We start from the raw sequence: 26,498 nt of genomic DNA, 5'->3' as shown, positions 1-26,498 counted from the left end.
AAAATATTTTTGATGTACGTATGAGGAAAGTGAAATGACAATGCCATAAATAAACTTAACTTTATAGATAGGCAGCCCATGGACTTGTCAGGGTGGTAGACTTGGAAGTAATTTTATTTCTTTAAAATGTAATGTTATCTTAATGAATGGATATCAAAATCCAGGCATGGCCCTAGCTGTATTGCTCTTAACTGGGAATTGTACTAGAGGAGGAGAATTCCTTCTTCTCTTTTTCCAGCATGGCAGCTGGAGCAGCAAAAAGCATGTTGTACTTGCAAACAAGCAAAACAGCCCCAATTCCATGGAAGGAGCCTAGTTTAAACAAACGTGTAAGAGGAACCCGAAGCTTCAGCACGAGGATAGAATTTATCATAGCTTCTCAAGCTACAAACTATAAACACATTGTATCTCCTAATCTTGATGGATTGATTATTTTATGAGGGGGCAAAGAAAGCTAGCAGATGGGATTGTGAAAGAACTTTGCTAGTCTTTAAGAAACTCTGGAAAATGAGAGAATTAATGGAAATGTAGACATGTGCCAATTACGGTCATCTTCCAAAATATTTCCAGGGTGAATCTGGAAGTATTTGAAACACTCGATAGCTCATGAATTAGATGTTGAGTTTCAACAAAGTATAGGAGAAAATTTTAATTGGATTATTTTGTAATGCTCTATCAGAGGGTGATCTAGAAATTAAAACCTAGACTATTAGACTGGGAAGGAAATTGGAGATAGAAGCAGAGCTCCCTTGGGTCCCTCATGGGTTCATTCAGAACAGTTTCTGTCAGCTGACTTATTTTCTTGATAAAGCAAATGTGTCGTAGGAGAGGGATGTTGTAGGCTAGTGTTCTTCAAACTGTAATGTGTGGAGGAAACCACTCTCACTTGGGGATTTTGCATATTCTGATTCAGTATGCCTGGGTGAGACCTGAGATTCTTCATTCTTAAGAGGCTGCAAATTGATGGTGATGCTGCTGGTCCATGGACCACACTTTTAGTAGCAAGGTTGTAGACTATGGGCTCCAAAAAGAGCTTGTTAAAAACCAGATTCCTGTCCCTATGTCTGAAGTTTCTGATACAGTTAGCAAAAGACTGTATTTTTTCAAGCTTCTAAGGTAATTCTATTGAGCCATCTCATAAGAAACAATAGCTTTAGACACTGTATAACAAGTCACAGAATTGTTATCGTAATTGCAACAGTAGTTAGGTGTATTTTTTATCTGTGCTGCATAGTCCAATTTATTCTTCTTCTTATTTATTATTAAACTATCATTGATATACAATTGTATGATGGTTTCAAATACAGAACACAGTGATTCAATGTTCACGCACATTATCAAATCCTCACCCCCTCCAGTAGTTATGTGTGTTTGTAACTCGTTGGACCTTTATTCAATCCTAGATGAATTCAATTATTTCTTCCTCTGTCCAATTCCTTTACCTTGTACATCTATTACTGCATAGTCCATCTTCTATTCTTATAATCTTAGCTTCTTCTAGATGTGCCCTTCTCACCAACACACCCTTCATGGACTTTGTATACTCAGTTACTTAATTTTGAACTGAATTAAGCCCTGACTTGTTCTGTGCCCCAAGCACCAGGATCTTGTATGGCCACTGGACATGGTAATAACTTCTCTCTCTACACTGGTGTAGATCAAGTAAAAAGAAGCTTAAAAGGTGTCCAGAGATTGGTGTTGTGAATCAGTAAGCTTAGGTTCTAGGCTGTTTCTGTCAAATTTGACGTGACCTCAGGTAACTCAAGACAACTCTCTGACTCTCTTTCTCCAACAGCAAAAAGGTTTTAAAAAGTGGGACATGCTCAACAAACTTGGGAGTTTTATTATTAGCCATAGGAAAGTACACTACTTTTTCATTTGGTCAAGTTAACACCCCACATCGATAGCACAGCATTTAATTAATGTGTCATTGATTTTTATATGAATTCTCCCCATCAGCAGTGTTTCTTACGAATATCCCTGAGAAGGGTCCACTATGTAAGCATTGTTCACTGGTAGATGATTTTCACCTGATATGTGCTGAATGTCCATTGCCTTACATGATTCTAGTCGGGGGCCATATTTTTCCAGCTTTTGTTGCCACAGGGGCAGGCGGGACTTGCTCTCTTCCACGTTGTACAAACCCGTTGAGAAAGCACAGTGCCATCACTGCCTTCCATTTGTGTCTCCCTAGAATTTCTGTTTTCCATCCCTCTTTGGCTTTGGCCCCAGAAAGAAGCCAATGGTTGCATGTTGACCTTGCTTGCTGACTCTAGGGCCACCTTATCCCACCGGGCTGTGACATCAGCATTCCTGTGATGGATGACTCTCCCTCGCACCATTCTTTGCCTACACATTCTTTTCTATAGTGGATTTCAGAGAGAAGAGATACAACAACCAATTTTTTTTTTAGCGTTGGTTTGCTTAACTGAAGACTTCTACTGAAGAAAGTCTAGCTAGCTACACTTAACTATTAACTTCTCAAGGACCCAGAAAAAGGTGAGTTGGAGGTGGTAAAGTCATAAGAGATATGGTGGGTGTAGATTATGGGATCTGATGGCCTGGGCTTTTATTCGGGCTTTGCAGCCTGATTGCTGGGTGGTCTTAGGTAAGTCAGCGTACCTCTCTGAGCTTCAGTTTCCCTCCCTGAGCAAAGAGGATTCAAGGAGGTAAATACTTCTGTTAGAATTGATACTGGTAGAAGTAGAACTGTCTGTTTTGTTCCCCAACAGGCTCCAACTGCCCAGAAATGTTCTCTGCACAGAGTAGGCGCTCAGTTGATGTCTAAGTTCCTTCAAAGTGTTTCTCCACATTATCTAGAAGTGCTGTTTCACTGGAATTGTTCTTGGACGCTTAAATAAATGGCCTCCGCATATTGTTTACCATGCCGGGCAAAAACTAGTATCACAGCTAAAAGTCTAAACACTCTGTGGACTTTCACATTATCTGAAGTGTTTATTGACTTGAACTAAAGTAGATGCAACAATTTGAAGCTCCAAGTTTAATCTTTTTTTTTATTTTACTGTTTACAAAACAAGATATTTTATGAATGTAATTTATTCATTGAATAGAAGAGGGCTATTCCCAATATTACCTTTATCTTCCAGATGTAAATAACAACCAACTTTAGTAACCAACATTTACTACAATAGTAATAGATTTTGACAGAGTTTATGTATTGTGTGCAGTGCTAATATAATGCTGACTACCAAGGATAGAGGCCAGGATTTTTAGCTTGGCTTTGTTAAAAAAAGAAAAGAAAAAGAAATTCACTACTGTATTTCTAGTTTTTACTATATTCAAGAGATTAATTTTCATTAATAAAAATGTTTATACCGGTTTCTAATCTGAAAGTTGAAATTATCTGTGGCAACGTAACCACTAAAAACTTGTATACTATGAAAATATTTCAATAATTAATGCATGCTCCATCTAGAGTAATTGACAGGAGGTCATAAACGTAATGGGCCATCTGTGTTTGATTTGTACATGAAAATGCTTAAAGGGAAAGGCAGGTAATTCAAGCTTCTCTGACAAGGATGATTTGTTCCAACTTCTCCAAGTAGCAGAACCATTTGCTGGGAGTTTTTCTTCCTTCTTTCTTCAAGTCTAGTCCAAATTTCTACTTGAGCTATGGTATGCCCTTCCCACTGCTTCTCATTCTAATATAGCAATCCCTTTTAGAGATCTGATGTGTCTGCAGATTACACCTATTTCTCGACAAATACACTTGACTCTTCTAACCATTTCAATACAACTTGAAAGCCACATGCGTGATTAAAAAATATCAGAGGCACACTCTAAGGCTATATATAACTTTATCATTCATTCTCCTCAGTGTGACCACTCCAAAAATTTATTTGGCAGTTTTTCCTCTTCTGTCAATAAACAAACGACCTTGCTTATATCCATTAACAAAGAGTATAAGGACCATTAGGATTCTTAGTAACATTTTTGTAATACACTCTTTTGGGAGTGCACCAGAATCACCAGGTTTCTGGATGTAAAATGGTCTTGGTGGACATCAAAGAATGTTCTGGAATTTCTATACAAGGAAACCAAGGAGCATTGAACAATTGCCTAGAGCAATGTCCTGAGATCTAGACCCACAGATTCACCCAAGAACACACATTCAACCGGAATTTGCTTGAGCATTTATCATCTGCCAGGTATTGTGCTAAACGATGACTAAGTTGTCCCATATCCGATTAGTTGAATTAAACTAACAAGGTCCCTGCTTTTCAGGATCTTACATTCTAGTAAATGCAACTTCTTCCTTACATGTCTTATAGGTACCATAAACTCTATGCCTAGAAAACCCCGTGTGCTATCTCGTTTAACCCCATCCCCACAAAATGTATATATCCGTCTATGTCTCCTGTTTTGGAAAATGTGCCACCATCTACCAAGTTGCATAGGCAGGAACCTAGGGTTCTCCTAGATTCTTCCCTTCCTTCCCCTCTTCACCAAAGCAATTCACAAGTTCTGTCAATCAATGCTAACTACTTAGCGTTGCTGGGCCGTGCTTCCTTCTCTCCATCCCTACAGTCAAACATCCCTACAGTTAATTCAGTTCTTAAGAATGTTTCTATCTGGAGTATCACAACAGCCTCCAGTATTCCTTACCAGTCTATTCTTCATACTGTGGCCAGAATGATATTCGAAACATTAAAATGTTAAGACCATATGTCAATTTCCTGTAAAAAAAAATCCTTATTGTATAGGTTTTACAGTTGCCTCAGACACAAACCCAAACTTCCTAATGTGGCAAAAGAAAGACTTGCTACTGTGGGCCTGATTCTATCATGCCACACCGAAGTGTATTCTCTGAGCGCAGCATGATACCTTAGTGACTTTGAACATGCAGTTCCCTCTCCCTGGAGTCTTCAAAACTTTTTAAATAAATTTACCTGGACAATCTTTGTCCAGCACCAGAATCGACTCAGACAGATGATGGCTTCTTTCTACACAGTTTCTCTTCTCCAATCATTTCCTGGGTAATTAATGGAGCCATCTGGGCTCATTCTCTGGTAGCATGGCATAGGTCTCTTTGCCTGTCTCAGGTGGTCACCCAATCCCTCCAGATGGGAGATTTGTTGAATAGGTGTTGAAAGACATTTATCTGTGCCAGCCTTGACCTCTGTCTGGCCCAAGACATGACAGAGTTTAAAGGAAATTCTCGTTGAGTATCTTTAAATGCAGTTGGCAATAAGATGGCTTCACTCTTCTTACTTCCACCACTTATTTATTTGGAACCAATTGTTATTTACTTGGAACCAATTGTTAAATCACCTCTATTCTCTTTTTAGACGCATTCTTCTTAAATGTGTTTAGCTTTTAAATGCTTCTCAATATTCAGTTATGTCAGTTCTTACAACTTTTATTCACAAACATATGCCTTTTAATAGCTTTCACCCATGTTTTTCGTGTTTTCCAAAAGCCTCTGATAAAGGTACTAGAGAAAAGTAAAATTCATTTTATCCTGATTTTTGAAGTAGAGGAGAGATTTTTTTGGTCCGATTGTGGAATTCTCCATAATGTCAGACAACTAAACCAAAATGAAAAAAATTCCCCAAGACCCAATTCTTTACGTCTTTCACATCAAAACATATAATATCTGGATGTCTAAACTGAAATTTTTGTTTTTTTCAGATACATTTTTGTTTTTTGAGCAGGCACATCCCTGTCTTTCTTTCCTCTAAAAGTAAATGAAACCTTTCTGATTTTAGTCAGCAAGTATAAATATTTATACATGTATATAAAAAATAGATATAAATATAAATATAAATCATATAAATTCAATGAAAATATAAATTCAGCTCTTTATTGCTTCCTGCATATATGTTATCTTTAACAAAATACACTATACTTTCAGAGTGATAGGAAAAATGAGAACTTTGAAAAAATTGTTCATGAACGTGGTTAACATATGTGCCAAAGCAAAGGGGGTGGTGTAAGAAACTCAGGTCATGCCAAGAAAGGTGGTTATGGGACCTGGGCGTGTGATTGTGTTCAACCTGGATGGGGGTGCTCTGTGTGCCACGCTCTGTTAAGATACCCCTGAGAGGTGACAGAGGGGGGTAAGATGGGTCAATCTTTGTTTCTCTTCATGCACCAAGCTTAGGAGTTTGATTTTGCCTTCAACACATAGGATTAGTTCTTGACTTCCTCCTGACGATCAGCAAAAGTTTTACATACTTTTCTGTATATCCAAACATGCACACACACACACACACACACACATTAAACAGCCACAGACTTTGCCACCCAAATGTTTGGAGTTCAAAGCAAATAGCAACATGACAGGCCAGAGGCAACGTAGCCATCTATCAAACAAATAAATACACAGCCTGTGAGAAAGCAGATTAAAAGCTTAACTGAGGACAGTTTCAGCTGGTTGAGATAAGTGCCTAACTGTGTTTCCTCCAAAATCTAGTTTCTTCTGTTATTTTTTTGGATATTATAAAAGCAATGTATACTTGTTGTAAAGAACAATTAGAATATGCAAAAAAGCAAAACGTAAAACACTCCAAAAATAAATGAATGTTCTCTTTCACTACAAATCAGCCATTGTGATCCATTGGTATGTATCCTTTCAGATATATAAAATTGCATCCTGTTCTACATACACATTGTAAATTCTATTTAAAAGATTATCAGATATATCTTTTTTTCTAGAATTATTTACTTAGTATCATTTTTATGGTTTCAAACTTCCTTTGTCTGTATTTACTAAAATGTACTTAAACAATTCACATTTATTACATATTCAGGCAGTTTCTAACTTTCCTCTATTTCAAGATAGTGCTTTAAAATCTGTTTAGTATTTTGTCTTAGTTGGTAGAATCATCTCAAAAGATTTACATACTTGAGTAAGAAGCTGTTGTTTGTTAAGAAGGCATTCTACATGCTTTAGATCAGTTCACACATCTTTTTAAAACATTCAAACATACAGAAAACTGAGAATAAGTTATAAATAAATACATCCAGTTAGCATGATCCCTTATTTTAAAAATTTGGACGATATGCCTTGTAACAAACCAGTTCAAAGTTTGAAAGGTGTGGGTGAAAAAGTTTGGGAGGAGAGGTGGATACTTGAAAGTATGTGGTATGTGGACAAGAGTGGGTCTGGGGGGACAAATGGACAGATGTTTGAATCTCAGCTTTCTGACCGGGCTGGCCATGGTCCTGAAAGCTCCAGACCATGTGTGGGGTGGGGGGTCACCTATCACTGTACTTGTCACTCTGTTGGGCTGGAGGGAGTTGGGCACCCATTTAAATTAGTAGGAAGAAGAATTTCAGAACATGAAGGGGGTAAATATAGAAAGGGGGAGGAGATGGCCAGAATGGCTAAAATGGCTCTGTGTGCCTGAGAAATGGGGAGAAAATATTTCTCAGGGCTGTGTTGCCACAGACCCATGATGGAAAGGAGGGTGACGACAGAAGCGTCATCTACGTTTACCAGAATGATATAACAGCAGCTCATATTTCCATAGCATTTACTGTGCCAAACGGGGCCTCTAAGTACTTTAAATATGTTCACCCTTTAATTCTCACCACATCCTACCTGATCCTACACCTCCTATACCTGAGGTAAAGATTCAACAGCTTAATAACTGTAACCCTTAAAATAGTGCCATTTCACTGTCTGTCAATAAAGTGCCCTTTTTACTGAGGCGCAGAGAGATTAAGCCCTGTATCTGAGCCACACCCCTAGTCAATGGCAGGAGCGGGGTTAGAACCTGGCCATCTGGAATGGGACCCATGCAGCCTCTGAGAAATCGCTGGCCAGGTGTGACAGGGATGAGGTGCTGCCCTGGCCCTGACTTCATTTCACCCACAAGAGAAGAACAGAGGGGGTGATTCCTTTCTCCACCCAAATGGCCCTAAGGCTGAAGGTTTCCAGCAATGGGCACTCACTGGCTCGGGGGTGGGCACATCACTGCCATCCCATCTTGCCTCCTTCCACCCACTCCATCCAGCTCTGGGGTGGCTGGGTGGGAAGGCCACTCTCTTGGTAGATTTGATGTAATATTACTTATCAAAATGGAAATAGAATATAGACCTATCCTGTAGAAATGCCACTAGTACTGGGAAAGGCTTAAAATCTGTTACACCCAGCATTTCCAAGACCACTGGATTAAGATGGGGCCCAGTCCTCCTAGTCTTTTCACAGCTCCTCTTTCTCTTACCTTGCTCTGCCCCTCGATTATGTACCCCCTCTTTAGCCTATCCCTACTGTTGCAATAATGGTAATGACAATAATGGTGTGAGCTCCTAGTTTTGGACCTCTGATGATATGTTGGGTACATGCATGCATTATTTCACTGAATCCTCATAACAGCCTCGTGAGAAAGGAGCTATTGTTTAAACCACTTTTTATGTGAATACATTGAGGTTTAGAGAAAGTAAATCACTTAGCTGGTAAGCGGAAAGTTTAACATTGGAGCCCAGGTCTGTCTTGCTTCAATCTGATGCCAGATCTTCTCTTCTCATCCCCCAGTGAATAGGCATCCCCTCCACTGAGCAGTCAATTTTCCAGCATCACCTTATTCTTGGAAGAAGTGGGTAGATGTGCATAGGTTTCTCTCAGTTAAATACTCTGAAAAATTTTATGCCTTCTATAACTTCTGTTTATTCTACACAATATTTAATGAGGTTCTACCACGTGAAAAAAAGCTATGATAGGTACTTTGTAGATACAAAGAATTAATTAAGGAGGAAGATATTCTAATTTTTGCGAGATCATATATACATAAAAGATTACAATACAAATATGGGAACAATGGACGTGTGATGCTCAGTCAGCTACACAGCTATAATATAGCGCGAGTATATTCTATATGAAACATTCAAGCAAACTGTGTACTTAGGAATAAAATTATATCCTGAAATTATCTTTGTGTTTAAAAAAATAAGGATTGAAAGTAAATTTAAAAATACTCAAATTTAAAAGTAACAAAATAAAAAAGGAATGTACAAAGAAGGAATTACTAAAGATAAAAGGTAAAACAAGTGAAATAGAGAACAAACATGAAGAGAAGTAAGAAAAATTAAAATTAAGTTCTTTGAAAGATTAATGATCTAGATACGCCTCTTCAAGCCTGATTAGAGAGAAAGAGACGGAAAGCAAGATAAATACAGCATTATAAAGGAAAGATAACTACACATATAGAGAAGAGGAGAATACTTACTGGTGGATATTATGTGCAACTCTATAGAAATAAATTTGAAAACCTAGAGGCAATGGATAATTTCCTAGTGAAAATACAAATTCTTAAAATGATCATTTTCAGAAACATGAGTAGGTCAATTATTATAGAAGAGACTGGAAATAAAAGATCTATCACTAAAAAGTCACCAGACCTTGACAGTTTTACAAGTGAATTCATTACAGTCTTTAAAAATCAACTCCAGTGTTACAGAAAAGCTATTTGGCCACAAAAAAGGGAAGATACTAAAATAATTTAGTGAAGATAGCTTCTAAAGACAGTAAAGAATTTGAAGATAATTTTTATAAAGCATTATAAACCAAATATTAGCAAATCAAATCCATCATTTTATTAAGAACCAGGTAGGACCTATTACTAGAATGCAAGAATGTATTGTAATCATTTCAATTTTATATAAATTTTGCTAAGGCTTCCAATTACCTATAATGGATCTGATGGTGGTCGATGAATTCTTCATGTGTAATTTTTAAACCCTGATTCTTCAGTAGCTTGTAGAGTGTAGGAATGAGATAAGGGTGGAAAGTGGACATTGAGGGGAAAGGGAGTGAGTCATTTAGCTTTAGGCAAATGCTTAAGTTAACTTGTGCTTATTTAATTTGAAGGATATGCAAATTGAAGAGAGGAATGATTAAAAAGGAATGAACCTGTGAAGAATATCTACCATATTCCAAACCCTTGGCTAGGTGCCCTGCCTACAATGTCATTTAGTGATTTAATCAGGCCTGGGTTAATACACAGAACACACACATGCACTCTCACATTCAATAGAATCTTTCTAAAACATTCATTAATTAAGGAAAAAAAAAACCAGTCTATCACTTTTTAAAAAGTTAGGAGAAGAGCTTATATATAGACTATTATTATTGTAACTGGCCACAGATAAACACTTCAAATACTTTACTGACAGACAGATGTCATTGATGAGGCAGGAGACACAGCAATTTTAACTGATGTATGAGTTCATAGGTCCCAACACTGCTTTCTAAGCTCATTAGTATAGTTTTGCTGGTTGTAGTCACAAAGGCACAAATAAACTGCAAAGACATCTTTGCTCACCCTGATTTTCACAGGCTGTCGAAATAGGGTGTCTGCTGGTTGTATCGGCTCTAAATAGAGAATTTTATAACCTCGCAATGCCAGGGCGAAGCTTTCTTTTCTATTCAGCACAGCTCTGTCTGGAGCCCCTTGTAGTTCTAGGGAGGTGTGCAGGTCCCAAGAGTGTCCCAAGAGTCTGGACACATTTTTGTCACCTAACAGTCTCCTAATATGTCACTTTGAGGATGCTTCCTGCTTCCTTGGTCTCTGGCATAGCCTGGGGCAGCCTTTGAGGTTTGTTCCTTCTGCTTGCCTGGAGAAAGGAGACTTTCAGGGACTGTTACCTGCCCTTGAAGACCTGGGCCTTCCTACAGGGAAGGGACTATGATTTCTCACAGTGCAGAAGAGCAACAGAACAGAGCTCTCGCTAAAAGATACTGCTAAGAAAATTTAAACAAAGCAAACCAAGGACACCTCAGACTCAAGACTGACTTAACAAGTTGGAGTAATAACTATTAGGTCAGTGGCTGTAAGTCTATCCTATAAACAAGGATTATACAATTTAAACAGGGCTTTGCTTCACAACAATTATGTCGGCAGCCAATGGTGATAGCTGTGAGCTACCCTGTCTTTCTGCTTCATCACTTAAAGTGACAGTATCCAGCTTTCCACTCGGCATCTATCATAAAGACACATTGATTTCCTTTCTGGAGAAACACATATTTCTTTTCTCCTGCTAAAGAGATAAATCTGACAGATTTTAATCAAATGTAGTTGTTCACAACTACAGAAATGCATTCGATGCCACATATGAAAATAGAAATACACCAGCACCTAAGGAAGGAGTTTTGTGGCCAACTTTATTTGTAGAAAAACACGTGTATTAAAACAACACACACACACTTAACATGGTAGGGAAATCTAGGTGTTGGTTCATATTCCTCAAGACAGTGTATTATTTGTTGTGACATCAGTAAATGCTTTTCTCCATTGAAATTTCCCTGAGATATGCTGTCCAGGTTCTCTGTTTAACCCTAAGATGCTGGAATTTCAGGTCTTTGTCTTTACAACAAGGTCTTCCCAAGATGCAACTCAGCTTTCAGAGGAAACATCATTTGAGATATGATATAGGGAGATGAAGAACCTTCCTGTCTCTTATCCAACAAGCTCTCATAATTTTTTTTTCTCAGTATTTGGCTATGATTTGGCTAAGTGTATTATGGAGTATTTGCATCATTTCATACATTTATATATTGATTCTGAGTAGCTCTTATTATTCTTTTCAGTGTATCTAAGGACAGCCTCAATGTTATATATATGCTTTTTCTTCTGAATTTAGACATTCACACTGAGTTTAGAAAGTTTTTTTGATGTAAAAAAGTCTGTGGAAAAGAGACTTAAAATCATCAAGATTTGATGCTTATGACATTGCATTTATTGATTAGTGCAGGTCCTCTCATTATAGTTGTGCATGAGCTGATTTTTAATGGTAACTTCTCTAAACATTTGAATCTTCAGCGTGTTTTGTCTTTTCTTCTCAGTATAGACATGACTGATTGCATTTTCATTAGAAAGGAGAGATTGGGTGTCTCTTGTTCATACCTAGTGGCAATTTCTTGCCCACATGTTTTGGTATAGTATATCTTATTTCAATTGATTTCCAGAAGTGAAAAAAAAAGAATCCACGTCATAAATGGAAGTGTGGCAATGCAGTTTTAATGGACCACCAATCCAATCCTGCTTTAAATAGTCTGTCTTTTCAGTAAAGATTTTTCATTCTATCCTTATAATTTTGAATATTATAGTGAAATATATGATTCAAGAAGAATTGTACTTGGAAAGAAAAGTATTGTAAGGAAAGTGAGTTTAATAATCCCACATAGTATATATACACATATATATATGTAATTATGTATGTATATATAATTCCATTGCATTTCAATGGGCAAAAATAGAAAATTATTTGTTTTCTGGATGTGAGCTTTAAAAATGTGCCTTTAGAATACTTCCACTGTCATTTTTAACTTCATAAAAATTACAAAACATTATTACTTATATGACAATGTGCCCTATCCACGAATTTCTCTGAAATGCATTCCTGGGTTTATGTTGACAACCATTTCGGTTTAGGAATGATTTCACAGCTTTGATCTTTGTCCTTGGTGTGCCATTTGGAGATTTTGTTTCTGAAAAGCACAGGGCAATATGAGAAAGAGGGAAGGTGAAGAATGGACAAATCAGAAATTACCAGGCAAGAACGTACTAGGAGGGCTTGGCATTTAAATTGTAAGAGGAATAAATTAACTCCTTAAAGTAAAAAGTAAGCAAAGGAAGCTATTGAAAAATGGGTGAACCTATTCACTTGAAAATCATGGGGTCCTCATTAAGGTTCAGCCAAGAAATTGATGGTTAAAAATCTGTCCCCGTTTCCATTAGGTACTGGTGCCATTTGAAAGTTTAATCCAAAATGAAAGGCCATCCTGACACAGGAAATATGCAGTTCTTTCCTGAAAGAATATTTGCGATGCCCCAAACTACAGCCACTAGAAGATATGAAGGCAAGCACAAAATATTACCTGCATCATGATTGATACTTGCTGAGCAGACAATAAACTCGCCACCCTTCTTTGCCCCCACAGAAAGTGCTACCAGCCAGCTATAACTCCAGCACAGTATTTCCAAGCAATATTTCCCAAAGTTTTTTCTTATTTACAAAAGAAGCAATTCATTTTGTAGGACATTTCGAACTGGCAAATGGCCAAGAACAATTCTGACCAAAGCTGGGTGCAAAAGGTATTTCAAAACACAAAGCAAAAGCATATTTAGGAAAGATGGCAACAAAAAGAAAAATTATTCATCCTTCCATATGGCTTTTTTAAAGCCATTTACAATTATGTACCGTTTATGGTAGTTTCTGTAAAATTGTTTTTCCATTGAGAAGGCGGAAGACTGAATAAGTTAGTGAATGCATCACAAAAGGAAGATAAGAAATTCAGAATGACAATGGAATTGAGCTAATTGTTTGAGGATCTGCGAGGGGATAATGGCACTGTTAACCGGGAGAATGGAGAATGTGATCTCATTTGTTTTCCCAGAAAGGGATTTCAAGAATTTACCCAAAAATTAAAGTTGCTAGTGATAGTGTGAAATGTAAGCAATAACACAATTATGCATCTGATTGAAAAGGTGCAGTGTATCCCAAGTGTGAGACCCAATGTTCGTTCTTCTCCCTGGTGGGCATGGACGGGCCGTCAAGAGACAGGAGAAAGCGTGAGGCTTGCTCAAGATGTATTTAGGTAACTTTGTACAATACACAATTTAGACCAGTGCCATCCCATCAATTCAAATCCTTGGCCTGTTATGATGAAATGGTAAGGAGATTTGTAAACATTTAGGGCTAAATGGGATTCCTGGAGGTTTCATAGTCCATTCCATAGCTGCCATCTAAAGACTTCCTTACACAATCCCACCTAGATTTTATGACATTTTATTTGTCAAATTAGTCCCAGCTCTTCACAAAGATCTCCACTTCCCCAACATACCACCCTTTGAGAGTCCCAATCTTGTATCTTAAAGATGAAATGTTTGTAACTTCTCTGCTGGGGCTGGCTTTCCATTTGTGTTGGGAATAGTTCTTGGAATCCTTTCAAAATTCTCTGTCGCTCCCTAAAATTGGAAAATCAAATCATGGCATTTCCTTAAGTGCACAATCAGGTTGGACATGGGAAGATCCAATGTTAGGCCTCAGCTTGTCCACATATGAGCTGTTTGACCTCAGACAACTTACTAATGCTTTTAAGCCTTAACTTTCCCATATGGGAAATGGGGATGACAATGCCTACCCCATAGAAATGACCTGTGCTGGTATATCTAATGCACTGAAAATGCTATTATAGAGGAGCTTACTGGATAACACTGAGCTGAAGACAGAAGTAGAATGAAAGTGGGAGAGATCGCCCTGTGGCTTCGAGACTTTCTACCATTTCTATCCCATCATTCTGCTAATTTTATTAACAATGCAATATACGTGAATATTTGCCATATTCTTGTGTTTGTGCCTCATTTTTTCCTGAACATTCCCTGCTCATTTTGTTACAAACCACTCTAAATTTGAAGCCTTGCAATTTCAAGAAATGAAATCTCTGAGAAAAGGTGACCTGTACAGAGGAAGCCACTCTTGGTGTTCCATTTAGGAGTAATATTCTGATGCAATAAATGATATACCCCAGAGGCTGAAAGTAGTGAATCCTCAGTCCAAAGTGCCCAGCCTTCCCCAGGATTAGTCACTTGGCTTTCTCACTGTACAGCTAGTAATTCAGAAATAATCATGTTACCAAGATGCCATTTAATCTGTATTTGGCATATCTCAAGTTTTCATCTTCATTAATAGAGCCATCCAAGTTTCACTGGGACTGACTGGTATTGGACACACCAGTGATTCACCCAGAGGGAGGGTTTGCAGTTTGCGTGGAGAGACTCTGCTCACCAGATGGCAGCTGTTAATCTGCTTGCATCGGGGGTGGAAGGGGGCGTTAAGCTCTCCTGGCCCCTAGCCAATGGGGCTCTTGCTGCCAGTCCAGCCTGGGAAACCTGGGCCCTGGGAAGGGCGGGCTCTCCACCTCCTGCCGACCTGAAGGCACCCTGGGCAATGGATGCCTCATGAAGGGAAGGAATGCTTTTTCTGGCCTTCTTAATGTGTCCCTGCTGCCTCTACCACAGGCCATTGACTGAAAAGATCCTGTGGTGCAGTGCAAGGGTGAAAAGCTGGGGGTCAGAGAAACTTGGCTTCGCATCCCAACTTTAGCACTAAACTACCTATGTGAGCCTCTTTAATGTTTTTGAGCCTCAGAGTCTCCCATTCACGTGAGATGAACCCAGTTGCTGTCACCCTGGTAGGCACTCCAAAAAATAGTCAGGGTGGGCAGCCAGATGAAGACTGATTCTTCTCTCCCACAACCTGGCGGCCTCACTCCCGGGTGTACAACCCTGGGAAGCTCTTGCCTGGGTTCCTGAGGGGGCTGGACAAGGACGTTCATCATAGTGTTGTTTGTGACGGAGAGGAGGGTGTTGATAGAGGACTTCCTCACTGGGGGATGGTTAATGAGATGGTCACTTGCCATGAGGGGCCACCTAACAGTTTGAATCAGTGTGGGTGACTTTTAAAAACTATGCTGATTGGAAAGAAAAAAGAAAGAAAAGCAGGACAAAGTCTCTGGACATCATTTGTACAAATTAAAAACATATACACACAGAAGAAGGATATGCTGTGTATTTTATGAGGCATGTACAAATTCAAGGATATCATCAAACCCTATAGTGCTGTTGGTTACGGGTCGGGGGAGGGAAATGGGAGGCATGAGAGGGGATGAAAGGTAATAAACAATTGAGTGAAGGACCTGGTGCCTTGTGGCTTTGAGACTTTCTACCATTTCTATCCCATCATTTTGCTAATTTTACTAACAATGCAATATACATGAACATTTGCCAGATTCTTGTGTTTGTGCCTCATTTTTCCCCAAACATTCCCTGCTCATTTTGTTACAAACCACTCAAAGTTTGAAGCCTTGCAACTTCAAGAAAAGTGCAAACTTATAATGATAATGAGTCAAGGAGTAGGACTTACTCTTCTGGCCTTGGGTCTAAAAGAAAAAGACGAGGTTAAGAAAAACCCATGGAAAGGGAGATGAACTGATAAGAGTAGTGCTTCAGGGGCTTCAGGATTGGGACTTGAGGACAGGCCCCTGTGTGGCGGTTGGATGGCTTGCTGTTGGGCCTCTTGCTCCCTCTGTTGAGGGTGGAAGAAATCTTAGGAAAAATTTGACATTGGAATGAAGCAGAATGGCCTCAGGTAACTCATCTGCTCTTACCTGAAATCTCCTTCCCCCACAGACCCCAGCTGCCTGAAGGCATGACTCTAATTTTTCCCAATTCTCATTGCAGGCCCAGTTTTTGTGACTGGGTCCCTGTAGAGCTTTAAGAAGGTGTGGTGCTCATTCTTGTTAAACCAGTTGAGAATTTCCTGGATCATCAGCCCTTTGGCCCTGCACAGAAGCATAGCTGCTCTTCCAGTCAATGAGACCTCTGTGTGCTGTAGGGGAAAGGGATGTTACTGTAGGAGAAAGGACCAGAGGGAAACCCCCATCCCTAGAGTTTGAGAAAAAAGTTATAAGGGATGCACTCCGTAATCTGCTTTTGTGAATTTATGAACTGAAAGGTGAATGGGGATTTATTGGAATGGTGTAATTGTCACCTTGGTGCCGAACATTACTAGCACCAATATAAGGAAGCAGAGAAACTATTTCCCTCCTGAATGGCATCATCCATATAAGCAATGCTCTCTTCAAAACTTTGTGTCCATTTCCTTTAAATAGAATAAATAAGATAGGCACACATAAAGAACATAACTGAATAGGACAATGGGATGATCTATAATTTTGTTCCTTGGAAGTTAAGTTGAAACTTAAATAAATAGTAAAGCTAAAAACCAGTGAGACATCTTTTGGGATGAGAGGCTGCTTTTGTGTCATGCTTCTATTTATCACCAATATCACCTTCTCCTCAGCTTTCTCCTCTTTTCCTCTCTTTCTCCTCCTCCTACAAGTCTGTTGGCCTCTCAGATGCCTTTTCCTTTGAAGGCAGTGATTAGCTCAGGAATTGATGTGTGATCCAGGCTAAGCCAGTCCAAGATTTCCCTGGGACTTTCATTGGTGATATAAAGAAAGAAGCATTCTCATTCCTAGGATTGCTGCATATAATCCAGTAAGTGCTGGTGAAAAGAGCCTGTCTGAGGAGGAAGCTGATGATGAGAAAAGCCGAGAAGAGCAGGAGCAGAATCGTGACATGGCCGAGACCCCATGACCTGAGTGTCTGCGTCCAGGCATGCTGGAAACCAGAACTTTCTAGAACTTTTGCTTATGTGAACAAATCCATGTCTCTTTTGGTTTAGCTGGTTTGAGTCGACTTTTTGTCATTTGCAAGTCAGAGATTTCTGAATAATGTGCGAAGCATGTTAGGCAAATACCGACACACTGGGGGAGCTTGTACTCATTTATCAAACATTGAATATATGCTTACTTTATACCAGAAAGGGCCTTTGCATAGCAAAACCACAGGACTCATTCGAATCATTTTCTAATAAAAAGAACAAATCTATGTGTTCAAAGATACCTGACATATCCTTGGGTTTCTGAATAAGTTTGTGTGTGTGTGTATGTGTATATATCCCTTTTCTTCAATAACTAAAGAGCAATAGGACCAAATGTTGGGTTACCTGGATCATGTAATATAACTGGACATAATTAATGAATTCTTTACCAACATTTCATTTGCATGAGGGCATGAGGAACTACCTTTAATGTGCATAGGCGGATGAAATGTGTGACCTTCGGCAATTCACTCAACTTCTCTAAGCTTTCAGTGTTCATCTATAAAGTAGAGATAATAATAGTCTCCACATAACCAAGTGTGAGTAACAAATAAGCAGAACATGTAAAGTGCTTTGCATAGTGGTTGGCACATAATAACATCTACTCAGTAAGTCATAGCTATTGTTATCATCATCATTACGGAGGGAGCATCACCAGTAGTTGGAATAATTTGCATGCATATAGTGCTTTATTTTTATTTTACAAAGCCTACTGTCTCATGCATCATCCAACTTGAGTCTACACTGCCACATTTTGAAGTTAAACTGAGCAATATCCATTTCACATTTTGGCTCTTTGCAAGTTGATAAGAGTAGTATGTTCATGGGTTTCCATTATTTGAGAGCAAGATCCATCAGAGGTAGTGTCAAATGGGAGTGAAAAATGCATTTGAAAAAAAGGACAACATTGTAAACACCAATGTATGTGGTCTGGTCCTGAATATCTTTACCAAGACTGGAAGTTTAGCTGCTTAATAAAACTTTGGTTACAGCTGTTAGTACGTGTGAACAGACCTAATCAGGGGAGATGAAATGTTAGTTTGATAAGAGTTTCTTTCTTTGTCTTTTCCTTAACACATCCCTGATATCAAAAAGAAAAGTCTGAAGCAAACTCATTTTTTATGGTATTGGCCCCTTTAAATATTCTTACAGTTGGACCTTCCAAAAGACTTAATGTGTTTCATGTTACCAACAAGAGCAGATTGTTGAGTTTGACACGTTTAAATATTTTCTTTGTTTATGGAATTTTTTCACAAAGGCATGCTTTCACAATGCCAAAATATGGGTCCATATTAAGATCGTTTTTGCACAGGAGAACAGTTTTGAATTCACAACTGGGTAAAAATCTTCCAATGTATAGTTCAAAGGAATGTTACACTTTAGATCTTACACAATTGATGGAATAAGTAAAGGCCTTTATTTACTAATTGAGCCAATTTGCTGATAATCCTATCTTTTCATTCTGGGTCTGAATGTTGTTTTATTTAGTTCAGGGAGAATATAGCTTCTTTATTAATGGCTAAGGGGACAATGGCACTGTGAAAGGGGAGTCATACAATCATAATTTTAGTACAAATTTTAATAATCTCTTGCATAAAAAAGCAAAAAAAAAACAACAAAAACAAACCAGCAAGCAGAAAAAGCAAAACTTTCTTGAGTATTTAGACTATTTCCTCTTTGTCTGAGTTTGTGCCAGAAGCTGCAAGAAACAGTGAATTCTGAATTTTTGTGTTTAGGCTACAAGTAAGTTCTGATGTTGCAACATTAAAAAAAAAGTCAAATGATTCTTTATTCTGTATCATTGATTTATGGATCTATTCTGCACCTAGATTATTAGAGTGGCTCCTCAAGAAAGTGCTCAGTTCCAGATTCTTGCTTGTATTTCATGAGGTGAATGCTAGATTCTAGACTTATATATTGATACTCATAGACACCCATCATTATATGAAGATGAGCCATACTATTTGGGTTTATGAATACTGGATGCGTTTTAAAAGACAGGGAGCCAGATTTTCCTAATGCCTAAGCGATTGCTTTAGTAAATTAAGCAATTTAGAAGCTGTAGAATGACTTGGTAGTACATGTAGGAGGTATATTAACATCAGTGGAGAGTCTGTCTTAGGGAAACGAGCCACGGGGAGGGACTCCTCCATTCAGCTTCACGTTACCAATGAACGTTTTAGATGACCGACTGCCAGATACTCAAGGTGATATTCAAGTTCTGAAGTTAAACTTAGCACATACTACTTACATGTTTCAGGCAGGTAATGCATACTCTGCTCAGTATTCTTTCCAGAAAGAACCTGGATGTCCCTAGGTCTCATTAGCTATGGGTGCACATGAGGTTAAATTAACATTAATAGTTCCTGAACTCCTCCTCTGGACAGAGACCTGTTGTGCCCTGTGCCTTCCATCACACCTGGGCTCAGCCATTCTCCACTTCAGCTCACCGTGGAGAGCTAGGGTTGCTGTGAGAACTGTTGTAGAGTGTGTGTGTGGGAGGGGAGGTCCCTGTGTGTGTCTGTGTGTCACACTTCATCACTTAAGCCTGGAGGCAGTACAGTTTGAACCTGAGTCTCGCAGTGGCTTGCACCACAATAGCCCATCAGCTTTATCCTGCAGTGCCTCTCTGGAGGGTCAGTTTCAGTGTCCAGCACAGCATCCATCTCCACCTACCTGGCTTCCCATGTCTTCATGGATGCTTCAAAGTTCTTTGCTTTCAGTCCAAACTTTCAAGATCTTTGAACATGAACTCATTCAAATAAACAAGTTCAAATAAGTAGGGCAGCATGATAGAGAGTTGGTGGCCCCATGAGACTCAACATGTATTTTGCTACTGTTAGGATATTATATCTTCATGAATCCGTTTTGGAAGATGGCTTGAGCCTAGTGATGATTCGCTCTCAAAGGGTATATAGACCCAGAAGTTTAACAAAAAATCTTTTGTGATTCTGTGGTTAGAATGGTGTTGGCCTCTTAAGAGATTTGCTACTAATAAATGTTGGTTGTAGGTACACAGACCATTACAAAAAGTAAGTAGGAATTTAAATAATCTGTGAAAGATCAAAATAACAAGCTTGCCGTGATGATTTTTTTGGGGTGGTTCAGATATCGGAGAGGTGTGGGAGTGTTCAGCAATCAGACTTCTGCATGACATTTGCATAGAGAGAACTTTAGAAAGGTTACATTTCTTTTCTACTTTCATATTTACTTTGTGTTAAGGTTATAGGATCTTGTTGGCAGTGTTGCTAATGCTATTTTTGTAAACTCCAACTCAGTGTTTAAATGTAGTAGGGTGGAAATTTTGAGCTACAGCAACAATAAATATATTTTATGTTCCTGTAACATTTAAGGTGTAGCATGTCAGAGTCCCCAAAGGTTGTTTTTTTGCCTTTAACTCTGAAGCAAGAAAGAAACTTTTGTTTATAAATTTCAGAGATTTTTGTCTTTGCATTTACCACAAAGTCAAATGTAGATCTAATCCACTTTAAGCATGTCTGGCAAAATATCAAATATGCCTGTTTTTTGATAAGGAGAAAAAAAAAACCCAACTTTTTGTCAACACAATTCTCTACTCTGTGTTGCAGTATATGACTTCTGTTGGCCAGACTGTGATCTTGTGGGCTTCATGGAATATGGTCCTGTGCAGGAAGGCAGATATGCAATCTGGAACATCTTTTTGATCCTCTTTAGTTATGTCTGATTCTGAATTGACATATAGAATGTAACATAAACGGACACTGTTTCTAGATTCTCTATGCTTCCCTTCTAAAAACGTAAAATTTTATATGCTGATATGAGTGAAATGCTCTGAGGATATTCAAAAGCAATCAAAGGTTTTTAATTTGTGCTTCAGCGTGTTCTATATTGGATTCCTTTACAAAGATGTTCGGTAAGAGCACAATTGTGTGTATATGCATAATTATTTTTAACTCATGCATAGATCTGTGTACTAGATTGTAAGTACCTTGAAGGGTAGGGCTGTGCGGTGTCGCTCATTTTGTTAACCCTGTAACACCTAGTGGAAGGCTCTTGAGAAACAAAACAGAAGTTATAATTGTATAGACTTTATGCTCCTGGAGATGTCTGTGACCTTTCCTAACAACCGTCTGGTGAGATGGATTGTTATTTCACAGATGAAGAATTTGAGCCTCAGAGAGAGCAAGTGATTTGTGATTCCTTCCGTGTCTTTCACTCTCTCCATTTCTTGCATCCTATGCTGGACACTTTATGTCGAGGGCTGGGAATGTTACTACGTGAGGATGATGGGAAAAGGGCTGCTGACAAATAGTATGTTTGAATTCATGTATCAGGCTAGTGCCAGTTGATAGAATCCTTCCCACAGAGCCACAGGACTTCTCTGTCACCACTGGCTACCCACCTCCTATACTAGAGGGGCTATCGAACTACGTTCAATACAGCTGTGGCTAAACATCAGTGTGCTTGGCCATGAGGTTTCCAAATGGATGGCAGTGGAAATGCTTGTCTGGCCTGAAAGTGGCCTTTGGGTGCCTACAGTTTGCAATAGTTTTCTCTTCAGCCTCAGGTTCAGTCCTCAAGTTGCTGGGCCATCTTAACCTCATTTTTACCTGGTCATGTTCATTGTAGACTGGGTTCTTTCTCAGATAAACAAGGAGTTGTATAGAGAATGGGTCAGCCACCATAAGCATGATTCATTGGGCACATGCGACTTTGTGTCTTTGGGTTACATGTATTCATAGAACAAAATGCTCTTATCTCTGGGAGTTGTAGCAGGAGGCTGAACATTGGACTCAGTCCTATAATTCTGGGATGGACAATGTAACAATTTGGCTTGTCCCCTGGCAGTGTGCTTTGTGCTGATACCATTCCATCCAATTCAATAAATGGTTTATTAAACACCTACCACATACTGGGTGACTGTGCTGATGATGGGAATATGGAAAATGACACGTATAGTCCCTGCCTTCATGGAACATAGGGCCTAGTGGTTACATATTAAGAAGAAAGCAATGGCAGTTGGATTTGTGTGATCAGAGAACAATCCGAGGTGGGAATATCTTTTTCAGAGGGTTATGCATGCTAAAACTTTCTTGTTATCTCAGAGTTATTTTGTCTGAACTTCTTAGTACTCTTATAGGTAGGCTCTGGTCATAGTAGCTGTGAAATGTTGTGAGAGTTCCGTGACGTCTAGTTTTGTCATCGGTGAAATATACAAGGTAAGCTGGATGATTTAAAACTTTTCCAGTGAAACACTGAAAGTCTTTTCTTTAAGATCAGGAAGAAGACAAGGGTGCCCACTTTCATGACCACTCCTGTTCAACACAGTTCTGGAAGTACCAGCCAGAGCAATTGGGCAAGTCAAACAAAACAAAAAATTCACATTGGAAAGGAAAAAGTAGAATTGACTCTGTTTGCAGATGATAGGATCTTTTATATAGAAAATCCAAAAAATTCTACCAGAAAACTCTTAGAGCTAATAAAGAAACTCAGTAAAGTTTTAGGATTCAAAATCAACACATAGAAGTCAGTTGCATTTCTATACACTAACAACATATCTGAAAAAGAAATAGTGAAAACAACCTCATTCACAATACGATCAAAAGCAATAAACTACTGAGGAATAAACTTAGTGAAGGAGGTGAAAGAGCTCTACATGGAAAACTATAGAAGACTACAGAAACTATAGAAAACTAAAGAGCTCTACATGGAAAAGCAAAAATAAACAGGTGAGATTATTAGAAAGTAAAAAGCTTCTGTACAATAAAAAGAATAGACAAAATGAAAATGCAACCTATAGAATGGGAGAAAATACTTGCAAACCATATATATGATAAGGAGTAAAAATCTAAAACATATAGTAAAATCATATACAATTCAATAGCAAAAAATACCCATACACTCTGATTAAAAAATGTGCAAAGTATTTAGACATTTTTCCAAAGAAGGTGTACAAATGGCCAATAGACACATGAAAAGATGTTCCACATCACTAATCATCAGGGAAATGCAAATCGAAACCACAAAGAGATAACATCTCACACTTGTTAGAATGACTATTCTCAAAAAGACAAGAGATAACAAGCCCTGGTGAGGATGTGAGAAAAAAGAACCTTCACACACTGTTGGTGGGAATATAAATTGGCAGAGCCCCCATGGAAAACAATATGGAGGTTCCTTTAAAAATTAACAATAGGACGGCCATACAATCTAACAGTTTATATCCGAAGGAAATGAAATCAGGATCTCAAAGAGATGTCTGAACTCCTGTGTTCACTGCATCATTCACAATCGGTAAGACATGGACCTAATTGTCTGTCTATGGATGAATGGAGAAAGAAGTCAAGATACACACACACACACACACACACACACACACAAGAAAGAAGGAAATCCTACCATTTTTGACACCAAGGATGGATTTTGAGGGTATTCTGCTAAGTAAGATAAGTCAAATGTGAAAGACAGATATTGTATGCTCTCATTTCTATGTAAAAATCGAAAAAAGCTGGACTCAGAAATAGAGTAGAATGATGACTGTCAGGGGCTAATGGCCGGGAGAAATGGAGATACGTTGGTCTTCTAGTTATAAGATGAATAAGTTCTGGAGATCCAATATACAGCATGATAACTATAGTTAACAATACTGTATTGTATACTTGAAAGATGCTAAAAATAGTTCTGAAATGTTCTCACCAAGCACACACACACACACAAGGTAATTAATTAAGGTAACTTCCCTGTGTTAATTAACCCTATTCTGGTAATCATTTTTCAATATATACATGGATCAAATCATTATGTGGAACTTAAACTTACATCATGTTACATGTCAACTATATCTCAATAAAGGTGGGGGAAAACACCTTCAATCCAAAGTACTTTTGTTGTATTATTATAATAGCTAACATTGATAGAAGGCTGAATATGTGCCAAGCCCTGGGTGGGTGGCTCTTCAGGCATTGTTTCATTTAAGAAGTAATTTTTGTGGATCTGCTCAATAAACTTGGCTGCAAACACCAAGAGGGGTGTGGCGGGTGCTAGATAACCATCAAGGCAGCAGACGGCCTTGTTCACATAGCTTCCTGGATTCAGTTATTCGATACACTTTTGGAAGGAACTTGTAACACATATCTAATCATCTGTGTTCTATTTGTATGATATTTGTATGACTTTGTTCCTGGTGAAAAACATCACTTTGATGCTTCACATCATTAAAAAGAAAACCAAGTATCTCTCAAGACAAAAAAAAGGAGCTTTTCAGGCAAAACAGAGGCCTTCCATCTTTTTTTTTTTTTTAAAAAGGGGAGTTACATTTTAAGTGTCCCATATCCATCTGTCCCCATCAAGCATCTCTTTCTGCAAAGCTGTTTAAGTCTTTTTGGAAATCCTTTGTGCCCTTTTCCAATGTTACTGAACTTACTTGCTGTGGGACTTAGTAGGCAGACTCGCTCTTCAGCTGCCTTCCAGGGGTCATGCACATTCCTTTCAATAACAGGAGAGCAGGAAAATGGGGATTGCATTTGCAAAGGGCTAAAAAGCCCATGCAAGGGGAAAGAGGTAGGGGTTTTTGATGTCCCACGACCTGGGCCAATTAGCTGGCTAACGCTGATTGTGATCAAGAAGCATATGAGGGTGGGGGTGACAGTGATAGTTGATAATGGGTATCGAGTCCCTCAGAAACTTGGAAACTGGTTTGTGTAACTATTTCATTTCATCCTCATGACAGCCAAGTGAACTCGGTGTCAATATACCCATTTATAGACCATGAAACTGAGCCTCTGCATTCCTGTCCACCTGCTCTAGGTCGTACCATTGGTAATTAACCAGACAAGCTGCGATTTGAACCCAGTTCAATCTAATCCAGGTATTGGGCTTTTAGCTTGTACACAGTACTGACTTAAGACCTCAGCACCACGATTCCTTTGTAAGAGATGGTGAATCTACTACACTCTTTAATTCTATTGTGATTTATATGGTGGTGTTATTTACTATTTGAACATTATCAGTCAATAAATCAGACATCCACTCAAAGAGTCAGTCAGAAAAAACTGTCACATAAATGTCAGAAGTGTCTACTAGATTGGTAGTCAGTCTGTGGGTGGGAGGGCAGCGTGATGCAGAGGAAAGACCTGGGTGTGGGGTGGCCCGGCCAGGTCCTGGCCCCACCCATGCTGACGGCTGTGTGACCTTGGCCAGACACTTAACCTCTCTCAGCCTCAGTTTCCTCACATGTAAGATGGAGCTAAAAATGTCCACCTTGAAGCGATGCTGGAACCATTGGAGATCATCAATTACCAATCCGTACAGTGCCTGGCTACACAGTGAAACAGTGCCCATGAAGGAAAGAGCCCCACTGCTGCTACTCAGTAAATGGTAGGAAGGCTCTTTGGTAGTAATGATTATTTCACTTTGTTCCTTACAAACCAGCAGTTGCAGTCAAGCTTCTGGGATCAAACTCCAGTTCCTTACCTCAGCTTGAAGCCTCTGCCTGGTTGGTCCCTGCCCAGGTCACCAGCCTCACCTTTGGCCATTTTCCCTCTCCCTGGGTTTAATTGCTCAGAGAGGCCAAGCATTGTCCTTCCACCACAGGACCTTTGAATATGTTATATCTTTGACTGAAAATCCTCTTTTGTCTTTTTATTGACTCACTATTCTTTCTTGTCCTCTAGGGGAGTCTTCCCTGAACCCTAGAAAAGAGCTGGCCTCTTCTTGTATATTCCCAGGCTCCTCGTTATTTGGGACACATCTCGTAGTGGTAATTAAGTACTTACCTCATCATTAATTGTTTAATGTCTGTCTAATCACTAGGATTTAACCTCTATGAAGGCAGAGGCTGTGGCGGCCGTGTCCACGCTCTATCCTCAGTCACTGGTGTGGGGACTCACTTGTAGCTGGCGCTTGATAAGAATTCATTCAATGAATGAAAAAAAAATAAATGAGTCGATGAATAAAGGGTTGTGTTATTTCAAAGATTTCCCTTGACATTTCCTGACCTGCTTTTAATAAAAGAAGACCAAGGTATAATGAGCCATGGAGACTTTTACCAAAGGCACAGGTTTTTGCCAAAATTGTATCCTTTTCACCCTTGATCAGAGCAAAACTTCCTTAGGGACTATTTATTACCTGTGGCATGTCAGGAAGCCTGGTGTTGCAAAGGAGCTGCATCCCTTCTGACTGGGGCGACACACTGGATGGTAAAGAGATACCACCTCTCTGCAACAGGTGCTTTGTCTCATGGGCAGGTGGAGAAGTTGCAGCCTGTGGGTGTGGGCTGGGCTGACCCGGGCTCTGTGGAGAATCATTAGAGCCTCCTTAGTGATGCG

At 39.0% G+C, this 26,498-nt stretch overlaps 1 long non-coding RNA gene across 1 annotated transcript in view; it reads left to right on the top strand.

The window, feature by feature from the left end:
• Positions 1 to 26,498, top strand: part of LOC108400518 (uncharacterized) — a 116,939-nt gene that overhangs the window by 63,338 nt on the left and 27,103 nt on the right. The window contains exon 11 of the long non-coding RNA XR_012127119.1: positions 13,983 to 25,930. This is a non-coding gene — a long non-coding RNA (uncharacterized lncRNA). The remainder of the gene's footprint in view (positions 1 to 13,982; positions 25,931 to 26,498) is intronic.

The sequence above is a fragment of the Manis javanica genome, chromosome 18 (assembly GCF_040802235.1).
Source record: "Manis javanica isolate MJ-LG chromosome 18, MJ_LKY, whole genome shotgun sequence".
NCBI classification, from domain to species: domain Eukaryota; kingdom Metazoa; phylum Chordata; class Mammalia; order Pholidota; family Manidae; genus Manis; species Manis javanica.
Note: the sequence above shows the minus strand (reverse complement) of the source record. Positions and strands in the feature narration are given on the sequence as shown.